At 36.3% G+C, this 25,018-nt stretch overlaps 1 long non-coding RNA gene across 1 annotated transcript; it reads left to right on the forward strand.

Moving 5' to 3' along the window:
* The first annotated feature begins 1,840 nt into the window (after positions 1-1,840).
* LOC130684437 (uncharacterized) lies at positions 1,841-20,774 on the forward strand. Its single transcript, XR_008998717.1, has 3 exons — positions 1,841-2,205; positions 13,343-13,424; positions 19,708-20,774. It is a non-coding gene; the product is annotated as an uncharacterized LOC130684437 (long non-coding RNA).
* The last annotated feature ends 4,244 nt before the right edge of the window (positions 20,775-25,018 follow it).

Raw genomic sequence — 25,018 nt, forward strand, 5'->3', positions numbered from 1 at the left:
ATGTTCTTTTAACAATAGATAGTCTACAGTCACACGATTTTGGAGCACTGCAACTTGCACTTCTCCTAATTCTTGGTTGAGTTCCGACAGTGTAGATCCAGTCAAATTTGTTGTTTTACTGTATGCACAGGCCAGCTTAGATATCTCCTTCTTTATTCCAATGGCAAGTCCAGGAACCAGTGGGATGAATGCAGCTACAACTGCAACAGCGCCAGGATCTTTGTTGAAGTTTTTTGGCACCTCTAATTTTATACTGAAATTTAAATGAGTGTTCCATATTAATGCTATATTGAATATTTTTTAAAAGTCAATTCTCAGATGACATATCAGGAATGCATGTGATGGGTCAGTATTAGAAGGCGAATTGTCAATCAAGATATGAACTCAACATAGTTATTGAATGAGACTTCACTTCCTACCATTCAGAAAATAATAAGTAGAAGAATTAAGTCATTTTAAAACCCTGGCTCCACATAAAATGAGTTTTTCTAAAAGTCAGAGGGTCTTAGCGTGGCACGGTCAATTCCAGTTTACTTGTGTCTTTCTCAGTGGTAGTTCAAGACTATTAACAGACATGGAAGCTAGTTCAGGTGCTGGCCTCTCATTGCCTGCTCGTGGGCGAGTCATTTAGTTTCTCTAAACCTCAGTTTCCTTATCAATATAAAATGGACTTAATCATACTAACTTTGTCCATGTCCCATAGGATTATTGTAAATTTCAAATATAGTAAATAAAGGCATTTTGTAAATATGAGGATGGATTATCATTTCGGCAAGGTACGGAAATAAAAGCAACATAAAATTGCTGAAACTTCTTTCTCAAAAAAGCGGATACCTAAGTAATCAACTAAAAAGCAATTTGTAATCTTTTTCCTTTGTCCATGCATCTTGATAGAAGAGGTAAGACTTATTCCCGGAGCAGAGAGAAGCGCACTGCTCCCAGTCCTGACCACCACGAGGCCAGTTTGGAGGGTCTGGGCCTGGGAGCGTGTAGAAAGGCAGGACGAAGACTGCAGATTTCAAAACTGAAAAGCTGTGCAGAGGATCAGTAAAATGCAAAAACAGTAAAATTCGGTTTATGAAATGCTAAATAACCTAAGAAAAAGAGAGTGGTCTTAAATTTGAAGTGTTTCTTTTTTTCTTTCCCACCTAATCTCCATCTGCTGTAAAGGAAAGAGACACAATGGAGCTATACTCCCTTGGAATATCCTCTTAACTGGATGAAATTAGATAAAACCAAGACTGACCTAGGAGTTTTAAGAGGAAAGTTAAACAACAATAATAACAGTAATAATGATAAAAATGAAAAACAATTATGGAAAACAGTGAAATAAACTAGATAAGCCAAAGTCAGACCCAATTCGTCTCAGGAAGTGAGTAGAGGATACATGCTAGATTAGCCATTAAAGGTCTGGAAAATTCAAGGTTAATTTAGGCTAAAACCATGGTTTCAGTTTCCTTTAATAAAAAGTGGAAAAATAGATTCTTTATATTAAGCCTGAGGGAATTGATGTCTGTTTTTCACCGTGAAAGTTAAAATTTCTGCATAGATTTTTGCTCTAGGTGTTTCTCCACTGGACTCACTCTTTTGTAACTACTAGGTAACTTTAGATGTGAAAGATAAACCGGAATAACCTAGCTTCCAGGGCCACCTGTGTCCTACTATTTTGACTTTAGGAAAATCAGTGAACATTTCGGATCCTTAGTTGTTCCCCGATGAGAAAGGACTAGATCAGCCATGCAGGAATCAAGTGAAATAACACATGTGCAGGTCCAGTCTAAGTTCTTCCTAACCTGAAAAATCCAGCAATTCCAACAGTTATGGATATATTCCTGAAAGTTATGTGTAATTTTCACATTTGGACCCATACTCTGTATGAAATTAGCTGGATGCTACCGAAATCTGATGCTTCCTTTCTGTTGTTCAGATACAGTCCTTAGTGTTTCTATTTTACATATCTGGGTGATGCAAACAGGACCCTATTTAAACCTAAGTTTACGTTTTATTTAAAACTAAGTTCCTGGCAAGTAGTTCCTTGACAGGAAGATACTTCTGTTCCTCGGCTGATCCGTGTCACCTGTACTTACCACCTAGGTTCATCGTGGTGAGTGGAAACATCACTGTGGACAGTGTGACTGCCTTCCTGAGGAATTTTCTCCACCACAAGTCAGGGGAAATCAACACTGAGATCGTTTTCCTGGGAGAGTAAGTGTATCCGTCTGGCTCTTGAGCTCTAAATTAAAACTTGAAATATGTGTGAATTGTTTTTTAATGTGAGGAAGGTACCCTTATAATATTCTTAGAAAATTAGGAAATAATAATAAGCAAAAAGAAAAAGCAATCGCATTACCAGAGTTAACCTCTGAAAATATTTTGAAATCTATCTTACCAGATGTTTTTCTGTGTATATATATATATATATATATATATATTAATATTTTAGTGACCCCCCTGTGGTATAGGTTATTCTACACCCTTTTTTATTGTATCTGATGATAATTTTTTACATAAGTCTGGTGTACTTAATAATTATTATTCTACTGTTAATTCTTAAAATTGGAAATGTGAAGTTCAAATAGATGCAGAAAAGGTCACTTTTGATATTTTTGTTCTATTAAGTTTACCTTTCTACAAGCAGAGCCCAAGTCAAATATTTTGTGAAACACTGGAAAATGGATACTTGATATAAAAAGATGTTTAAGTAGGCTAAGTGGCTGCTTACTGTTTCTACAATTTTGGTTCCTAGCAAGATTGAACAGTTTTTGTGTGCTTGGATGTTTTCCATTCCTTTTTGAAATTTGTCTTCATTTCTTTCATCCTTCTTTCTACGAGGATGGTCATCTGTTGTTTTACCGACTTTTAAGTATCCTTAATATATTTTAATATATTTTTATGTTAGCCTTATTGTGTCTTATGCTGTAAATAATTTTTTCATTCTTTGACTTTTTCTGTGTGTGTGTGTTTTTACTTTAATACAGAAGCATTTGATTTATATGTACTTCAGCCAATTAACTCTCATTTTGGCTTCTTGCTTACCTGACAAATATCCAGAATTAAGCAAATATTTCTTTAGCATTTTTATGTTTTCATATTGAAATGTTTATAGTTAAGCTCTCTGGAATTGATTCTGTGCAATATGTACAGACTTCTTTATTATATTTTTAAAATGTGTTTATATATTTAATGTGTACTAACTTCTTTAATATATATTTATTTACTATTTTTATTGAATGTATATTAAGTAAATGTATATATATAAAATGAATCATTTTACTTAATATATATTAACTAATTTGTTTATTAATGGGAACTAACTTCTTTATTTTGTCCAAATGGTTAAGCAGTTATACAAGCACAACACACTAAATATGTCAGACATATTTGAAATGACATATTGATCTTATACAGGATTGTATATGGGATCACCTCAACCTTCATGCATTTTACAGTTGAACGTTCTGTACTTTTTACTTTATGACATGTCCGATCCACCGTAACAAATATATCAGGTAGCCAATAAGCATTTTGATGTTGATGGGCGGCTAGCAGTTCTGTTTCATCGCTATGCCTGTCTTTTCAATAATTTGTGTATTGAATCCTTACTCTAAAAAACAGTAAGAAAGCCAAAGTGCTAAAACTAGTAATAAGAGGTTAGTAATTACAATCCAATTATGACAAAGAGGAAAACATCAGATGTTACAGAAAGTGACATATTTTATTCATTGCTGTATTTTCAGAGACTAATGTAGGTTATTGCATGTCCTTATCAAGATAATGAATGAAAATTTTTAAATGGTAAATGTTGGCAGCATCCATGTAGAATTTTGCCAATCACATATGTAGTCTTATGACTCTAAGTCTATATGCTTCATCAGACATTCTCTACAACTCCACATTCACACATATAATTGCCTATTGGATTTTGTACCCTAGTGTTTCAAAGGCTCCTCAGACTCAACATTTTCAAAAGTAAATTCATGATCTTATGGTCCCTTTCCATCTCATAAGGCAAATAAAAAAATTAAAGCAAGAAAGAAAACAGCATTTCTAGAATTTTCTGTTTCAGTAAATGGGACCTCATTATCACAGCTTACAGCTAAAAACCAGGCATTGCCTTTGATACCCTCCTTCTCAGACCCTATGAACATTAGCTTCAATGTCATCATTTTTGTCTCCTAAATAAATCCTAATTCTGTTTCTGCCAATTCGTCTCCACTATCACCACCTTATTCAAGTTATTACTCTGTCTCTCCCACATTTCTGTAAAGACCACTTTATTGATTTGTTCTTTTTGCTCAGGAGCCCATCCCCTAACTTTATATGACCAATTTATTCCCCTCCTTCAGCACTTAGAGAGTCCTTGCCTCTCCAAGCTCTCTGAATTAGTGTCTGTCAATCCTTCTCTATCATTACTCCATTGTGTTTCCTTTAAAGCAATTGTCACAATCTGTAATTGTGGTAGATATTCCCGTAATAACAGCTGTTAACATTTCCTTCCCTTACAGTACATTTGCGCTGCTCCTCTCAATAAAAGATGGAATCTCTTTCTCCTTCCTCTGAATATGGGCCAAACTGGCTTGATTTGATAAGTAAAATGTGGCAGAGGTGATGCTTGGCTAGTTGTAGATGACAGGCAGTTTCACTGTCTTGAATCCCTAAGCCATCATAGAAAAAGTGACACTAGCTTGCTGAGGAGAAGGCCCAGCCAGCTCTCAGCTACTCCAGTCGTATAGCTGAGATAACAGTCACAGGTGGAAAGTCATCTTGGATTTTCTAGCCCCCAGTCAAGCTCCCTGATGAATGTACCCATGTGATTGACCACATTTAACAATGTAGAACAACAGAATGAGACCAGCCAGCCTACAAAATCATGTGAAATAATGTATCATTGCTATAAGTCAGCAGTTCCAGAATGGTTTGTTTTGTGGAAAGAGGTAACTGATATAAAGAGTTGTACTTGAGGTGGGGGGCTATCATAGTAAAAGCCAAAAATATGGCCTTTCCTTGGAACTAGTGGTAGGCAAGGACTGGAAACATTACGTGGATTCTCTTAGAGACCATAAAACAATGAGGAAAAATTGCTGTAGGGTACTGGAGGAAGAGCAGGGTTTTGGTAACAATGTCACCAAAAATAACATAGAAGGCAGGAAATGTACATAGGGAAATTATCTAAGAAGATTTCCTGGAAGACTGTTGGGAGTAGTGGGGCCTAAGGATGTCTGCTGCCTCCATTACCTCCCACCCCAGTTTCTTTTCCTCGGGAGCATCAGTTGAGTTTTCCCATTCCTGCCTCATAATGGTTTGTTGAGTGTTGAGGAGGTGGTTCATGGGTCTTCAGATGGGAAAGTGCTGTGCCTGAGAAGCCCCATTCATGTCTACACCTAACGTAGTTGACAAGATCCAGAACTTAAGAGCTGATGCTTTAAAGACATGAGACTTGGGGGAGAAAGTGAGAGTATTTTGTACAGTGAAATATGTGAATTCTTGTGACCAGATGGCACACTGTGGTAGATTGTTTTTAAAAGATGGCTACTAGCCATTCTTCCCAAATGTTTAAACATATTCTCCTCCTAACAAAATTCTAGCCTATTTTCCCTTGTATGGGCTGGACTTTTGACTCTTTTTAATCAATCAAATGTGCAAAAGTGACTGGGCCAGTTGTGGGCCCAGCCCGTAAGAAGCCTAGCCGGTCTCTTGGAGTCCTGAACCACTGTATATGAAGTCCAGCTACTCTGGTGGAGAGGCAGTCCATCCTGCCACCAGCAACTCCAGCTAGCCCAGTTGGACTACTCTTGCATCCTCTCTTGGATTTTCTAGCCCACTAGCTCTTTCAGCTAAATGCAATCATATAAAGCAGACTCACACAGGATAGAAGAATCATCCAGCTGAGCCCAGTCAAACAAAATAATATCAAGAAATAATAATTTGTTATATAAGCCACAAAGATCTTGCAAGATTTTGTGCAAAAATTTGATAGCTGACACAGAAATTGTCACTTTTCTTTCTTTGGTTATTTGTTTATTATTTTTTTAAAAATCCAAAATACTGGTGCTGGCAAAACTGGACAGCTACATGTAGGAGAATGAAACTGGACCATTGTCTAACCTCATTTACAAAAGTAAACTCAAAATGGATCAAAGACCTGAATGTAAGTCATGAAACCATTAAACTCTTGGAAGAAAACATAGGCAAAAACCTCTTAGACATAAACATGAGTGACCTCTTCTTGAACAGATCTCCCCGGGCTAGGAAAACAACAGCAAAAATGAGTAAGTGGGACTATATTAAGCTGAAAAGCTGTACAGCAAAAGACACCATCAATAGAACAAAAAGGATCCCTACAGTATGGGAGAATATATTTGAAAATGACACATCCGATAAAGGCTTGATGTCCAGAATATATAAAGAGCTCACAAGCCTCAACAAACAAAAAACAAATAACCCAATTAAAAAATGGGCAGAGGAACTGAACAGACAGTTGTCCAAAAAAGAAATACAGATGGCCAACAGACACATGAAAAGATGCTCCACATCACTAATTATCAGAGAAATGCAAATTAAAACTACAATGAGGTATCACCTCACACCAGTAAGGATGGCTGCCATCCAAAAGACAGAGAACAACAAATGTTGGCGAGGCTGTGGAGAAAGGGGAACCCTCCTACACTGCTGGTGGGAATGTAAGTTAGTTCAACCATTGTGGAAAGCAGTATGGAGGTTCATCAAAATGCTCCAAACAGACTTAACCATTTGACCCAGGAATTGCACTCCTAGGAATTTACCCTAAGAACGCAGCAATCAAGTTTGAGAAAGACCAATGCACCCCTATGTTTATCGCAGCACTATTTACAATAGCCAAGAATTGGAAACAACCTAAATGTCCATTGATAGATGAATGGATAAAGAAGATGTGGTACATATACACAATGGAATACTACTCAGCCATAAGAAGAGAGCAAATCCTACCATTTGCAGCAACATGGATGGAGCTGGAGGGGATTATGCTCAGTGAAATAAGCCAAGCAGAGAAAAGAGAAATACCAAATGATTTCACTCATCTGTGGAGTATAAGAACAAAGGAAAAACTGAAGGAACAAAACAGCAGCAGAATCACAGAACCCAAGAATGGACTAACAGGTACCAAAGGGAAAGGGACTAGGGAGGATGGGTGGGTAGGGAGGGATAAGGGGGGGGAGGAAGAAGAGGGGTATTAAGATCAGCATGCATGGGGGGGTAGGAGAAAGGGGAGGGCTGTACAACACAGAGAAGACAAGTAATGATTCTACAACATTTAGCTATGCTGATGGACAGTGACTGTAAAGGGGTTTATAGGGGGGACCTGGTATAGGGGAGAGCCTAGTAAACATAATATTATTCATGTCAGTGTAGATTAAAGATACAAAAAAAAAGAAAGAAAAGTGGGATTACTCCATGATAGGATAAAACTAACTATAAATCAACGATTAATGCATGCTTTAAATATCCTTAATTTTGATCACTTAAAGGGGGTCAGATGATCAGCTATGGAGGTACACTTATCTGATAATATTCCTTTCTCTTAAAAAAAAAAAAAAAGCAGTTCCTGTGTGGTGACCTCCAATTAGTTCTACACAATGGTATAAGGGGCATATCAAAGTGTGGGCAAAGGGTCTGTTTGTGTTTATACAGAGGATCAAAGCCTAATTTGGCTACCCAGAAAATGAACTAAGATACGATATGAAGAAGAACTTCCAACATCAGCACTCTCTGGAAGAGTCATACCAGAAGATGGCCATCAAGAAACCTCAACAAAGATCCAGGCAATGCTGCAGTTGTAGCTGCATTCATCCCACCAGTTCCTGGACTTGCCATTGGAATGAAGAAGGAGATATCTAAGCTGGCCTGTGCATGCAGCAAAACATCAAATTTGACTGGATCTACACTGTTGGAGCTCAACCAAGAATTAGGAGAAGTGCAAATTGTAGCGCTCCAAACTCTTACAACTACAGGCTACCTACTGTTAAAAGAACATATGGGATGTGAACAGTTCCCAGGAATGGGCTGTTTTAATTTGTCTGATTTCTCTCAGACTGTTCAGGTACAGTCAGACAATATCCATCATATCATAGACAAATTTTCACAAATGCCTAGGGTGCCTAACTGGTTTTCTTGGCCTCAGTGGAGATGGCTGGTAATTATAGATCTTCTTTGGTTATGTAAATGTATTCCTATTATGTTAATGTGTGTGTGCAATTTAATTAGTAGTTTAAAACCTATACATGCTTAAATTACTCTACAAGAAGATATGTCAAAGAAATAATCAATTTTCCCATGTTTTCTTCCATCTGCTACCTCTATAGCTTTTCTTTTTCCTTCCTAATTACAACCCTTAAATAGAATTTGTGCCTCATATCGAATTTATCAAGTATCATAATTCCTCCAAGTGCTAAAGATACCCCAAGACAAATGCTGGGCATAGAAGCCACAGGGCATAAATCTGCAAAGAAGTAAAAAGCTAACCTTTTCAAACAATATGTCTTCTTTCTCACTTACCAACTTTACATCTCCCTGTATGGCCCCGGAAGATGACTGGTTAGCCAGAGACGGGTAAGATTCCTCAAGGGAGGAACAACCTAAGACAGGCACAGTCGCAGGGGGGCCATCAGGTGAGAAATTGGGGATCAACAGAGGTGAGGCTTAGAACCTCTCCCCCCGTTTTGAGAGAAATCTTCTGCATCCGTGGATGTTTTATTGCCCTTGTATAGCTCTAATTAACACATAGTCTACAGGCACACACCTGATCATCTACATTTGCTCTCTTACAACACTAAACTATGTTTTCTCCGTTTATCTTGCATCTACCTACCACTTCAGCATTTTATTAAAAATCATCATAATAAAGAGAGAAATGTGGTATCCACATATAAATCAAGTATAAAAATCAAATGAATATTCATATTTGAACTGACTGTTTATAGTTCATAATGCATGAACAAAACCGAAAGCTTCTGTGATGACTGCCCTTGTACTGCTCACCATGTAACTTATTCACTATGTAGGAATTTGTTCACCATGTAAGAACTTGTTCGTTATACTTCAGAAGATTGGAAACTGTTGAGAATTAGGCTTGGGGTTGATTAATGATTGTGCATTGAGTCCCCTATACAGAATTTTATTGTTGTTAACAACCATTTGACCAATAAATATAAGATATGCCCTCTCAAAAAAAAATAAATAAGTTCAAAACCTTTGACCTAGGAACTTTTCTTCCACAATCTGTCGTAAATAATAAAAAATCCAAAAAAAAAAAATCCAAGATAACTATGCTATCAAATGTCATAAAAGTAAACTTTTAATTTATACTTTTATAAGTCATATTCTCTAGTGGCATGCAACAAAAACTAACTATGGCTAAATTAAAGCAGAAAGGAATGTATAAATAGTTATTATGTAGCTCTCATAATCTCCAGAAGAGCCATATAACCAGCCTTAGAGAATATAAAACATGGAATACTGATAATATGATGCTTATTTATAAATGTATATTTTTTTATGTTCATTTGTATTTATAGGTATTTTGATATTTTCTGATACTAGAAATACTGTCATTATGTTTTCTAGTATTTTGCTATGGTATGAAAAAACAATTGACATTTGTATATTAATCTTCTATCTAATCATATTACTAAATTCCACTAGTATTTTTAATTATTTTCTGTAGTGCTATTGGGGTTTCTATATAAGTAATAACATTATTTTAAATAAAGACAGTTGTTTCCTGCTTTCCAATCCTTATATGTACAATTTACTCTTTATTTTCTTATTGTACACACAGAGACATCAAATGTGATGTTAAGAAATGTGGTCATTGTATGATCATTTGTCACTTAAAAGAAAATTATTCTATTTTCCCATTAAAGATGTCATTTTTCTTTTAAAGGTACTCTTTATTGAGTAAAGGTAATTCTCTTCTATTTGTAATGTACCATGACTTGTATTTCTTAACTGTGAAAAGACATTTCCATCGACATGCTCTCTGCATCTGAGATGATTATAATTTTTCACTTTTTTTTAATGTGGCAAATTACATTAATAGTTTTGGTACAATTATTAGTTTGGCTTTGTTGTATTAGTTGAGAACTATTTCCTTCTTTTAATGTCTTTGAAAGACTTCATAAAGATGGGATTATTTGTTGCTTGAACATGTGGAAGAAGTTACCTATAGAACCATTTACAACCGATGGTTTAAAAAATTCTGTTTGGTGTGTGGCTTTGTGTATGTGCTTGTTTTTGATTTTAGAGATTTTAAACTACAGCTTCAATTTCTTTAACAGTCATAGGACCATACAGGCTTTTTGTCTCTTATAGAGTGATTTCCGGTAAAATATATTTTTAGTAATTTCTCTGTTCTGTCTACGTCTTAAGAGCTGTTGCATTTAGTTATTTGTTGTATTCTTTTTTTATTCTTATATCTTTTTTTCCCATAGGTATTTTTCTTCTTCATTCAGTACATAAATCATTTTTGTCTTCTTTTTTTATCTATAAATTTTACCACAGCTTTGCCTATTATATTAGTCTCCCCTGCCCCCAGCCACCCACCACACACAAACAGAACCAGCTTTTGCCTTTGTTGATCTTCTCTGTTTCATCTTTTCTATTTCATTCTTTGCACTTTTGTTTTTATTGTCTCTTTCCTTCTTATTTCTTTGGGTTTATTCCAATATTAATGTCCAGTGCTTTTGTTGTATCCATTGGCTTATTTAGTGTTTCCAACATAATTTATTTCTAATATTTTTAAAAGTTCATTATAGTTTCTTCTTTAAACCCAAAAGATTTTTTTAGTAATCTGTTTTCTTAAATTTCCAAATCTGAAGAATATATTTTTTTGTTATTAACTTCTAACTTAATTGTATTGTCATCAGAGATCATAATTTGTACAACTGTTTTTTTGTGGGATTTTTTTTGGCAGTGTGTCAAGGCTTTCTTTATTAGTCAAGTAATTTATGATTTTGATAAATATTTGTGTGCCCTTGAAAAGTATCAGTTATTCACAATAGCCCTGTTATGTAAACAACCTAAGTGTCCCTTGATGGATAAATGGATAAAGAAAATGTAGTGTATATGACTTCCCTATACAATGGAATATTATTAAGTCTTTAAAAAAGAAGGAAATCCTGTCATTTATGACTACATGGATCAACCTGTAGAACATTTTGCTGAGTGAAATAAGCCAAAGATAAATATTGCATGGTATCACTTACAACTGGAATCTTTAAAAAAAAAACAGTCAAACTCAAAGAAACAAAGTAGTAAGGTGGTTGCCAGGGCCAGAGATTGAGGTGAAGCACATAGGGAGAGATTGGTAAAAGGGTACAGGCTTTCATTTTCAAGTTGGATAATTTCTGAGGATCTAATGTATAACATAGTAATTGATAACACTGTATTACAGAAATTGGCTAAGAGAGTAGCTCTTAAATGTTCTCAGCCCAATAAAAGAGGTACGTATGTGAAGTGATAGATGGGTTAATTAACTCAATAGGAGGAATCCGTTTACATTGTATATGCATATCAAACCATCACATTGGAAATTTTAAATATCTCACCATTATATTTGTCAGTTATTCCTTAATGCAGTTCTAAAAATATTAGACACCCTAAATGTCTGTAGAGTTTATAAATATAATGCTTGATGACTTTTTTCTGCTTGATCTATCAATAATTGAGAGAGATGTATTGAAATCTCTCATTACAGTGGCCATCATTTTATCTCTTTAGTTTTGTCAATTTTTTCTTCATGTATGTAGAAGCTATTTTATATAAGTCATAATTATTAAATGCTATATATCTTTTTAAATAATAGAATGTTTTTATTTTATGCTGAACTTCATCTTTAGTATTTTAAAAATTATTTTTAGCATTAACATTTGTATTTCTTCATATCACTATGATTGATTAGATCTGAGCTCCAGGCCCATCCCTCAGATTAGGCTAGTTGTCTCAACATCACCTAACCATATGGCTTAATAGTGGGGGAAGGATGTTTTTCAAGAGGACATTAGGGGTTCTATTAAGTGCACTAAATAAGTATGACGATCTCTAAATCAATCATCCGTTCCCATCTTTGGTACTCCATTCTTTGCCCAGGGTTCCTCTTTCTGTGGAAGTGAAAAGCGTATTTCAATGCTACATGGCCTATACAACTTTTATTTCTGGATCTGCCCCGAAATGGGAGGATCTGAGGCGAGTTGCGGTAAGAGCTAGTTATTTTCCTCCTTGTAGTTTCCCTAAGCTGCAGCCATCAAGTTGATAAGATGTATTTTTCTTCCAAAAGTATTACCCAGACACTAAAAATTGGGGAAAATATGACTTCCTCAACTTTAAAAAGTAATCCCAAAGGAAATGTAGTAATTAACCTACAAACTCTCCTTGACAAATATCAAGCAGACCTCACTGTTTACCTACACTTACATTTAGATTATTTTCTTTACTAAGTCCTCTACTTAGAGCAGTTTTATTTTATCAGTCTAAGAGATCTCAAAAGGTTATGGTTAGCTAAAGTGGGTTTTAACTTAACCATCCAAATAGGGTTCTTACCAGACAGAATTACAGACTGATACGCCTTCTGATAGGAAGAACATGAAGGAAAACAACAGAAATCCCATTAAGGTTGAGACTAAAACTAATGCGCAAAGGCCAGCCCTCTAGAGAGCTTTCACGTAAGACCGAAGCCAGCTTCCTCTCATGTAGGTTTCAAAGAATCATATTTTCCAGAAAAACATGCTTTCACAAAAGCTTTAATTTTTTAAAGCAGAGATCTATAAAGTTAACAAAGAATTAAAGCAGAAAATGACAGATCCAGAACAATCTTTATCTTTCCTGCAACTTGTTAAAAGAGCCACTTCAGTAATTTTCTAGAACCTTAAGATTCAGAACCACAGATATTCAATGCTTGCTTACTTGGGCCAAGCAGACTTCCAAGTTCCTCCATTTTTTGCTGTCCTGAAAGGCAAATAAATATATAGGCAGTTGCCTAAAAAGACCTGATTATACATCACTAGGCATAAATTGATGTCTATGGATGATAGGAAAAATACAACTATGCACTGGACCTATTTTAGAGCAATCTTGCATCTATGTTGGAGACTCTGTGCCGTGGTCCCTCCACTGCAGCCATCACAGCTCTTGTAGCATTTGCAGGACTGTGATTCTGATGTAAAGACATTTTCCTCACAACTCCTTCCCAAGTATGTTCTCTTTCTTATTGGAAATGTTATGACAGAACCATAAGAAAACCCAAAAGGGGAACACTAGGACATTTCCCATGTAATGAATCAGAGGGCTGCTCTTTAATTTTGAAAAAGAGGTGGACTCTGCAGAAGCATGCCTGATCATAGCCACCCTTTGTGTAGTGATCCACATGCTGAAGATACTGCAAACATTAGGAGGTAAGAATCTGGCACTGTATTATATATGCTCCAACGCTAATTTTATTTCTCTTTTAAAATAAAGCCCAATCATGGAACTAAATAAGAGAAGATGTCATCTGTTACTGCACTAAGTTCAATGTATTTCAGGTTTCTGCAGATTCTTGAGACTGCAGGTACTTGAAAAAAGAACTGAAAATAGAGGCCTCTGATTGTCGATGTGCTTTTCCACATACTTTTCTGAAGTTTATATGGATAATAGCTACCTAAATTTTAAAAGCAAGCATGCAAAACCTGATAACTGTTCAGATAGCACCATTGTAAGTAATGCCTCTGTACCTCAAAAATAAAGATGCCATTTGTAACTTGTGAATCCTGTTTGTAGCATTTATTGGGGTTTTTCTCCAGCTCTTCCAGTAAGATTGTGTATGGTTCTGTATGATGTGATTATTGGCAAGTATTTTCAAGATGGCTAAAGTTGGTGTTACCATCTTTAACTGTGAACTTTGAGCAATGGCATTGTGCCTAACCCAGGTGGCCTTCAGAGAAAAATAAATATATGCCACTGAAGGTGACACTACAGATAGCAAGAGAAAGCTGAGAATTTCAGCTCTGCATAATAGAGTAAATATGATATAGACTTTAAATATGAGGTAGGTTCTTAATTTGTAAAATGAGAATGTTGGATAAGACAGTCTATGAACTACTTTAAGCTATAGACAACAATACAATCTCCATTTTTTCCTATAATTAATGTGTTTGAGATTAAAAGCTAAAATACATGAAATTCTTATTTCCTCCTCAAGAATTGGTCCCCGAATAACAGTCTCCTAATACCAAAAGATGACTAAATATATTTAGTTTTCTAAGTCACTAAAACAATAGTACCGTTTTATGTGTATGTTATAAATGGAACATTTTTAGAGCACAGTAAAACAGTGAACTTTAAAACATGTTGTTTTATTATGCTTATCAACAGTGCAATTTAACTCTGATTTGAATTATATTACAAAGCCATTGGATATGTCACTTCACTGATGAACATATTTGTTGTTTATGTAGCGTGCTCTCTATCAAGAACTATCACTCTAAGACCAGAGTCATCATACAGATACTTCAGTCCCATAACAAGGTATAACATTCTATCCTACCCAGTCTCCTCTTCCTTTAGTTTATGCAGCTAGGTGAACTTAGTTCATTAAAGCCATAGATGGAACTTACTACTTTATGGGTTCACACTTGAAAAGTTTCTGCCAATTGTAGATGAAATTTGGAGTCACATTAAGAGATTGTTAATCAATTAAGAATGTAAATTCAGAAAGTTATATTCAAATACTTTAAAAGTCACTAACTTGAGGGTCTAACTTCTAGTTAGCCTGAATCTAATTGTGTTGACTGAGATCCTCCCCTTTTGGATGCTGACAGGCTTTGGCACATCCTTGACTACTGAGAGCCACTAAAAATAAAGTAGGCTGATTAGACAATCACAAAGGTTGAGCTAGGGCAGAGTTTAATGATAAGGTTCATCTCCTCCATGCAGCCACTACTTCAAGAGTGGGAGAGGTGGCTCTTTTATCTAATGCATAGAAACCAACATAGAGTATCAAGGAAAATGAAGAAACAGGAATATGTTTTAAATGAAAGAACAAGATAAAACCTTAGAAAAAAGGTGTTAATGCAACAGAGATAAGTGATTTACCTGACACTTCAAAACTGCAGTTGAAGATGCTCCCTGAGCTTGGGATACTAAGTGAGTAAAGTTGAATTTCAACAAAGAGAGAATGTTAGTACCAAATAGAAATCATGAAGCAGAAGAAAGGATCAGTGAACTTGAAGACTGAATAGTGGAACTCACCTAATCAGACAGTAAAAAGAAAAAAAATGATGAAAAAGAGTGAAGATAGCTTACAGGACTTATAGGACATCATCAAGGGAACCAATGTACACATTAACGGAGTCCCAGGAGGAAAAGAAGGGAGAGATAAGTGGAAAGAAAACTTATTTGAATAAATGATGGCTAGAAATTTCCCTAACCTGAGGAAAAAATAGATATTCAGATACATGACGCCAAGAAAGTTCCAAATAAGATGAGCCCAAAGAGACCCACACCAGGACACGTTATAATTAATGTGTCAAAAGTTAAAGGAGAAACTCTTAAAAGCAGAAACAAACAAAAACCCAACTCGCACAGAACCACAGTAAGACTTTCAGCAGTTTTTTTCTGCAGAAATTTCACAGACCAGAAGGGAGTGGGTGAATATATTCAAAGTATTAAAAGAAAAAACTGCCAACCAAGAATATTCTAACCGGCAAAGGCATCATTCGGAATTGAAGGGAAAATAGTTTCCCATACAGGTAAAAGCTAAAGGAGTTTATCGCCATTAGAGCTGCCTTTCTAGAAATGCTAAAGGGACTCCTTTAAGCTGAAATGAAAGAGCATGAATTCCTAATAGGAAAACATGAAAGTATAAATCTCACTGGTAAAGGTAAATGTATAGTAAAATTCATAAGTCTACTGTTGTAAAGGTTGTAGGTTATCACTCATAAAGCTAGTATGAAGGTTAAAAGGCAAAAGTAGTAAAACTATAACTACAATAATTAAGGCATACACAGGTAAGTTAAATTGTGATGTGAGAAATAAGGTGTGACTGTAAAAATGTAGAGCTGTAGAATGTAATCAAACTTGTTATAGCTTAAACTATTATAAATGGTATTTTATATAAGCCTCATAGTAATGACAAATCAAAAACACAGAAACACAAAGTATAAAGAGAAAGAAATCTGAAATCTACAGAAAATTGTCAAATCAGAACAGAAATAAGTGAAATAAAGACTAAATAGTCTTGTGAAACTAAGAGCTGGTTCTTTGAAAAGATAAAATTGATAAACCTTTAGCCAGACTCACCAAGAAAAAAAAAGCAGAGGGCCCAATAAATATAATCAGAAACAGAAGTTACAGCCAGTACCTCATAAATACAAAGAATCATAAAAGACTACTGTGAAAAGTTACAGGCTTAAAAATGGAACAACCTAGAAGAAATGAATAAATTCCTAGAAACATACAATCTTGTGAGACTGAATCTGGAAGAAATAGAAAATATGAACAGATTGATTACTATTAATAATGTTGAACTGATATCAAAACACTCCCAACAAACAAAAATCTAGGGCCAGACAGCTTCAGTGGTAAATTCTACCAAACATTCAAATTAATACCAATCCTTCTCAAATGCTTCCAAAAATAGAAGAGGAGGGAGTACTTTCAGACTCATTTTATAAGGCCAGTCTTACCCTGCTACCAAAACCAGAGAAGGATGCCACAAGAAACAAAAATTACAGACCAGTATTCCTGATGAATATACACACAGAATTGTCAACAAAATATCGGCAAACTGAATTCAATGTTACACTGAAAGGATTATATGCAACAATCAAGGAGGATTTATTCAAGGATACCAGGATGGTTCGACATCTGCAAATCAGTTGATATACTACATTAAATGAAGGTTAAAGATTTTATGATCATTTCAATAGATGTCAAAAGAGCATTTGGCAGAATTCAATATCTACTTATGATAAAAACTCTTAAAACATGTGTATAGAGGGAATGCACCTCACAATATTAAAGGCACATACGACAGGCCTGCAGCTAACATCACACTCAATTGTGAAAAGCTGAAAGGTTTTCGTCTAAGTTCAGGAGCAAGACGAGAATGCCCATTTTCACCACTGTCATTCAACATAGTATTGAAAATCTTAGCCAGAGCAATGGGGCAATAAAGAAAAAAAAGCAAATAGGAAAGGAGGAAGTAGAACCGTCACTATTTGCAGATGACATGATACCATGTAGAAATAACCTTAAAGACTCTATTAAAAACTGTTAGAGCTAATAAATGAATTCAGTAAAGTTGCAGGGTACAGAGTCAATATACAAAAATTTTTTGCATTTCTATACCCTAATAAACTGTCAGAAAGTAAGAAAATGCAATTGCATTTACAGTTGCATCAAAAAGAGTGATGAAAGACCAAGACGGTGAAAGACCTGTGCAATGAAAACTATAAGACACTGGTGGAGTTCACCCATTGTGGAAAGCAACATGGAGGTACCTCAAAAAACGAAAAATAGGAGTACCATTTGACCCAGGAATTCCACTTCTAGGAATTTACCCTAAGAATGCAGCAGCCCAATTTGAAAAAGACACATGCACCCCTATGTTTATCGCAGCACTATTTACAATAGCCAAGAAATGGAAGCAACCTAAGTGTCCATCAGTAGATGAATGGATAAAGAAGAGGTGGTACATATACACAATGGTATATTATTCAGCCATAAGAAGAAAACAAAACCTACAACATGGGTAGAGCTAGAGGGTATTATGCTCTATGAAATAAGCCAGGCGGAGAAAGACCAGTATCAAATGATTTCACTCATCTGTGGAGTATAAGAACAAAGCAAAACTGAAGGAACGGAACAAAACAGCAGCAGACTCACAGAACCCAAGAATGGACTAACAATTACCAAGGGAAAGGGACTGGGGAGGGTTGGGGAAGGGAAGAGTAAGGGGGAATAAGGGGCAATATGATTAGCACACATAATGTGGTGGGGGGCATGGGGAAGGCAGTATAGCACAGAGAAGACAAGCAGTGACTTTATAGCATCTTACTATGCTGATAGACAGTAACTGTAATGGGGTATGTGGTAAGGACTTGATCATGGGGGTAATCTAGTAACCACAATATTGCTTATGTGACTGTAAATTATACCAAAATTAAAAATATGCATATCTCTAAAACCGAAAAAGAAAAAAGGACACTGGTGCATGAGATGGAAGAAAGACATTAATAAATGGAAACTTATTCCATACTCTTGGATTGGAAGAATTAATATTGTTAAAATATCCATACTACCCAAAACTATCCATAGATTTCAGTGCAATCTCTATCAAAATTCCAGTGGTATTTTTCACATAGAACAAACCTAAAATTTGTGTCGAAGCACAGAAGACACTGGAGAGACAAAGCAATCTTGAAAAAAAAGAACAAAGCTGGAGACGTCACAATTCCTGACTTCAAGCTATACTACAAAGCTGTAGTAATCAAAACAGTATGGTATTGGTATAAAAACAAACACATAGGTCAACAGAACAGAATAGAGCACCCAGAAATAAACCTGCACATATATGGTGAATTAATTTATAACAAATATAGAATGGATATTAATAAAAAGATGAGATATAACAAGTGTTGACAAGGATGTGGAGAAAAGGGAATCCTTTGGGCACTGTTGATGGGAATGTAAATTTGTGGAGGCTCCTCAAAAAATTAAAAATGGACTACTTACCATATGATTCAGCAATTCCACTCATGGATGTTTACCCAAAGAAAATCAAAGCACTGATGCAAAAAGATACATGCACTCTCATGTTCACTGCAGCATTATTTACAATAGCCAAAACATGGAAGCAACCTAAGTGTCCATCAATGGGTGAATGGATAAAAATAGTGTGTGTGTATGTATATTACATATATATAATGGAATATTATTCAGTCATACAAAAGAAGGAAATCTTGCCATATGGATGAACCTTAAGGGCAATATGCTAAGTAAACCAAATCAGACAAAAAAGTCAAATACCTTATGATCTCATATGTGTAACCTACTGAAAAAGGAACTTGTACTTAGATACAGAGAACAGATTGGTGGTTGCTAGAGGTGGGGATGGGGAGGTGGGCAAAATAGGTGAAGGGGTCAAAATGTACAAACTTACAGAATACGTAAGTCATGGCAAGGTGTAATATACAATATGGTGACTATAGTTAATAATACTTTATTGTATATATGAAAGTTGCTAAGAGAGTAGATCTTTAAGGTTCTCATCACAAGAAAAATGTATGTTAACTACTGTGGGGATGGTTGTTGTTAACTAGACTTACTGTGGTGATCATTTCACAATATATACAAATATCAAATCAGTATCTTGTATACATGAAACTGATATAACGTGTGTCAATTTGTACCTCAATAAAAACAAACAAGTAAAAGATTGTAAATTTGGGCATAAATTAGATTCAGAGATCTAAGCCATTTGACCTGATTTTGCAAGACTATGTTTTTTTTTTTAAGTGGAGCGGTTGATCACTAACCACTTTTAAATACTGAATTAATTTGTTCTGAACATTTCTTCTGACCTGAGCACCATAAATGCTTTCAAGTAAGATAAATTTTAAAAGGCATCCCTCCAGAAAGAACTTTCTCGAATTATATTTATTTCTAACGTTTGACCTACTTTCTACCATGAAACAGGTTTTCCTGCCAAAGATTCCCAGCTGGAAATAGAATGCTGGAGACAACATTATCTGCTGTGCTGAATTAAAGCTTGGATTTATCACCCAAGGCTGTTTGGTGCCAGGCTTGTGCACCTTTCTGACGTCTCTATTTGTTGAACAAAACCAAAAGGTAACCTTATAAATTGGTGTTGAATCTTGGCTCTTTCCCCCTGGCCTCACATATATTAGGATCAGAAATAGAAAAAAAAATTGAGGAAAGCTAGAATGCCCCAAGAAATAAGATTCGACTTCTACTTGAACTGCAAAAGGACTGAGAGATCTAGATTGACATTCCAGGCACTGCACTGACTTTGAGAGAAGTTATTTATCTTATTCTTGCCCAAGAATATTTATCTGCAAATTAGAAATCATAACTTTGCTTGCTACCTACAGTCCACGATGTTATGAATGTAAATGTGTTTGTAAAAGTAGAAGCACTTTGAGTTACTGAAAGTAGAACTACAAATAAAGATTATATTATTAATAGAGGAGTTATATATTTAAATATAAGTTAAATACTAAATATTTGGTATAATAATGCCTAATTATATTTATCAGAGAGATATAATTTCCAGGTTATTTGGGGGACATCCCATGCAGTAATAATAATAATAACCATATATTGAGTGCCTTCTACGTGTTAGGCAATTTAAATGGTTTCTTCTCAATAATTCAAGGTAGTATCCTTGAATCCAGTAATGGATGTCCAGCAGTTTGGCCAGTGAAGCCAGCTAACGTGATTGTGTAGTAAGTTAGTGAGTAGCAGAGGTAGAATTCTGTGACCTGTGGTCTTAGCCCTGTGCCCTGTATCTCGTTTTGGGTATCTGTGCAAACTCCCACATCAGGTCCTTTGATACCTTTGTTTGAGATAAAATAAGCATCTAGAAGGGACTACTGGGAGGAACTTTTCCAGGAAAGAGTACGGCCTTCCAAAATGCCATTCCAATGAAATGTTCCAGGAAAGGTGTTCTAATGCTCAGCAGGGCCCAGTATCCAATTGTGCAAAGCCTCTCCAGAGAGCGACCTTTCTCTCCATTTAATTATGAGCCCGCATATGCCTTTTCGCATACTCAAATTCCCTCTTGGCCTCTCTTTGCACTTCATTTCCTTTGTTCCATCAATTTAAAAATTTTACAATTTTCTGATCTTGTCCCTTGTGCTAAGGAAAGTGAAAGAGGTGAAAGATGCTGTGGTTGGCAAAACACCAACTAGAAAATGGAATTCTCCTGTAATTCCTTCTGTGACTGTAAGGAGGTCCTTTACAGGCACACGGAAGTAATCACTGGGCCAGAGAGAATGAGCTTTATGCTGCCCACTGACCTGCTTTCTCCCTCACTTAGTGGCCACTGTGTCTGACTGTGAAGTGGTGTGTAAGGACACTGGCTTTGCCTCTGTTGTGTCCTTAGAAAGTGGAGGATAACTGCAGTATCTGTTCAGGTGGATGTGATTTTAGTCTCCATGGCTGGAGAGAGTGAAAGGATTAGGAGCTCTGTATGAAGACTTCGTCTCTTCCACGGAGGTGTACACGGGTGGAGGTACACAACCAGCCCTGCCATGGTTTTCTTTTTGTTATCTCTGAAGCTATAACCACCTCACTGAGGATGGTTACCTGTCAATATTCACCATAAAATGGCTTTTGGAATACAGAAATTGAGAGAGATTTGTGGTCACCATTTTTTTTTGGAAATGAAGTCTGAAACCTACTTCCAGAAATCCTAAACTGGGCAGAGTCAGGGCAAGATTTCTTAATGCTGTTCTCTGCTCTGGTACTTGAAAGTCTGTGGTAAACTACTAATTTAGGTTTAATGGCCTGGACTCCAGTGTCCTATGTCCCATTTTTCTTGGATTAGGCAGTTATTTTCTCTGACTGTTAGTTTCTGCATCAATAAAGTGAGAATAATCACATAACCTGATTTTTCCAAGTATTAAATTAAAATTTATGAATACCCAGATTAAAAGGGCTTAGGTCAATGCCATGAGTTCCAATGATTACATGGTGAGAAATTGTAGTCTGAAGAGCATTTCCAGTTGGTTCTGGGCACAGAACATTGCCTTAAGCTTAAATTTAGATTAGATCTAATCTAACTAATTTACTTGAGCTCCCTGATTCTACTATCCAAGTCCAAAATCCATCCTGTCTTCCTGTTTCTCTTTCTGATCTCTTAAAAACTAGCTCAGGAAGTCTTCTCTATCCTAGTGGCTATCATTTTTTACCCTCCTTCAAAAACAGAAACATTTAGATTAGCAGCATTAAGCCAGTTTCTCTAGTAATGGGGATTTACGTGGTGGTGTGAACTGCCAAGCGAGGTGAGTCCAGTCAGGGGAGGAGTTTGAAGGGGAAAGGACAAGAGAGGTACCTGAATCTCTGGGAAGGGGCGGTGGGGGGGTGCCTGGATTGGATGATAAGCCCGGTCCTTTTTAGCAGGGCGGACTTGTTTGTGTATTCATTTTGTTTTTGCTGGATGGCCCTCTGAGGAGTGCTTCTGAACTGGCTCTGACTCCCCACAGCCACAGGGTTTCAGAGTCTATAGAATAATCCCAGACTTTGATCTGAGATTCTGGGCTTTCAAGATTCTGTCCTGCCGTGTCAGAACAGGGTGATGGTGATTCTCAGGGCAGCGGGGGCAGGATACGAGCAGAGCATAAGAAATTCCGGAGGCTCTTACATGAATGTCAGAGATTTTTTACCCAACTGCCCCCATCCCCGTCAAGCCACATACCTTTTTGAGAGAAATCCCTCTCCACTGACATCTCCTATTTCTCTAGAAACCTACTGCTGTCTAGAACATTCTCATTCCCATTGATCAGGATGGCTCTTGAGTTCATTTGAATTTATGAATGCTTCTGATACTGGACAGAAGCCATGAATATTTTTTTTCTTTGTAGCATACAGTTAGAATGAAAACTAGTATGTTTAAAAAGAACAGTCTTGAACAGCCATGTCTAGAAAAACCCAACTTGGGTATCATATTATCCTTCCCATCTTATAGCTGCTGACTCAAACACCAGACTACCTTGCTGAAATTAGCAAAATGAGAATTCCAATGCCATATTAGGCAAGATCTACTGTTGATAGGGTAGATAAAGGAAAGGGGTAACATTACCAGACCATTTGCTTTTCTTGAGAATCCATATTGGATAATATGACAAGAGAAGTTGCCATGTAATAAAAATGAAAAATCTAGGACAGAGAATCAGTGGCAAAGATACGGAGATAAAAGATTCTGAAAAATAAGAAAAAGTTGAGCGTAAATGGGATGGAGAACAGGAGAGACTATTTTATGTTGGCATATGTGTATTTTTTAGCAAACTTGAATTGGAGGCAGAAAATTAGTATTAGGATTTTGCTAGCCTGTGGCCTTAGAGAAATGTTCATCATCTGGAAAAATGAGGAAGTCATATTAATTAATACCTAAGACTCCTTCCAGTTCTAAAACTGACTTTTATCAGGGACCCTAGAATTATAGGGAAACAGTCAAAATTCAATAATTTTGAATGATACCAGGCTACAAAGGAATGATTTTATATGAAAAGTTGGAAAGAAGAAAAGATCTGTCTTAAGTAGAGAGGATGCAGAAGGTATCTGGGCAAAAGAAATCAAGGGGTACTGTATGAAGGAAGCCATTATGGAGAAAATAACAAATAGTATTGTCTGGTCTGGCTGGATAAATTTTATTTAACAACCCTGCTATGCTCAAGAAAAGCTCAAAATCTAAACCTACACACAACTGCTAGAAATAGGTCATGGTACAAAAAAAATGGAGTCTTAAGAGTTATAAGGGAGTTTGGGTCTCAGACTGGCCCAAAACTTGGTCAGGTGTCAATACCTTGGACCTTCAACAACCTGGGCTTTGCATCAGAGGTATTTCTGAAGCTTTAAAGACAGGTAGACTGTAAAAGCCCACTTCAGGACTTGCAAAATCAAAACCTCCGAGGGTAGGGCCTGAGAATTTTTTAAGTCTTTATGGCATAGTCAATTTATTCACTGGTGTATGGTAACTACTGGACCAAATTCTTTTAAGATCCTTTCCAACTGATTTCTGTAAACTTTATTAGGATGGCTATTAGGACCTCATACACCAGAAACATGAATATTTATTAAGAACTAACTTCCACATGTATTCAAGAGGTTCTGGTGCTATTTACTGCTTAGCACACATCTACCACCAGTGAAAGAGGAACCTACTCCAACATAGGTTCACCTTTGGTTTCTCACCAGAATATCATGTGATTCAAAGGGATTAATCCTGATTTGGCAATGTTTTTGATAATAGAAATCTCATATATGAGATTGCTAGTTCATGAACAACAGTGCTAAAGGCACTTTACTTACATTGACTCTGGAATCCTCACAACACTGGGTACAGTTATTAGTCCCATTTTACAGAGGAGGAAGCGGAGGCCCATGAATGTGAAGTAATTTTTCCAAACTCACACCACCCACCAAGTGGTAGAGCCAGAATCTGAGCTCAGTTCTGATCAACAAGCTGTACTAAACCCACTGTAGCCACACTAAATGAAAGGAAAGTAGGGTAGAGTGTCTCCACAGCTGGATTTTAGGCAAGTATTTTGAGATACTGGGGGAAAGCTTATCTTTCTGCCACCCCTTATTTCCTGTTCTTATTGATACTCTTGAATAGACTCTACTAAGACTTACAATAGACCTGCATCATCATGAGGGTTTGGCACAGGGAATAACATGTCACCTGCTAAGAGGTAAAGCCGGGTCTGACCCCAGTCAGATCGTGACCTGAGTTTGTTCTAATGGTGAACATTTCCCTAAGGGAGCAAGTGGCCAGCTTTCATGAAGGGGGTGTCAGGCAATAATGTCAGCTTGGGCCTATCTTCCAAAGAAGTTCATCTCTTCTTTCAAATACAACCATGACAGTATCTTCATAACTAAATGTTTAGCAAGAGTTAAAGGACTCTAAAAAAAAAAGTGAAGATACAACTAAGTATGTTTATTTATTAGAGAATATCAACCATTGATATTTAGGGTGGGCACAAATCCATGTTCTTTTCCTTTCAAAATTAAAAGCAATCATCCCACTCATTAATAACAGTCAGTAAATGCTCAGAAAATGCATCCAGTGCCTCAGGTAATGAACTACCTGAACACGGCCATTCAGAATCTTCCTACTCTTGGCATAGGGCATTTGGTACAATTCCTCTGGTGTTTATAAGGCTCTAACTTGCACATTACCTCAGAGGACCAGAACAATAGGGTAAGTTTTGCCAAAATTAAGACTTGACCTCTTTCCAGTGTGATAGAAAAGGAGTGTGTTTTA

Source organism: Manis pentadactyla, chromosome 7 (genome assembly GCF_030020395.1).
Source record: "Manis pentadactyla isolate mManPen7 chromosome 7, mManPen7.hap1, whole genome shotgun sequence".
In the NCBI taxonomy this organism is placed as follows: Eukaryota; Metazoa; Chordata; class Mammalia; order Pholidota; family Manidae; genus Manis; species Manis pentadactyla.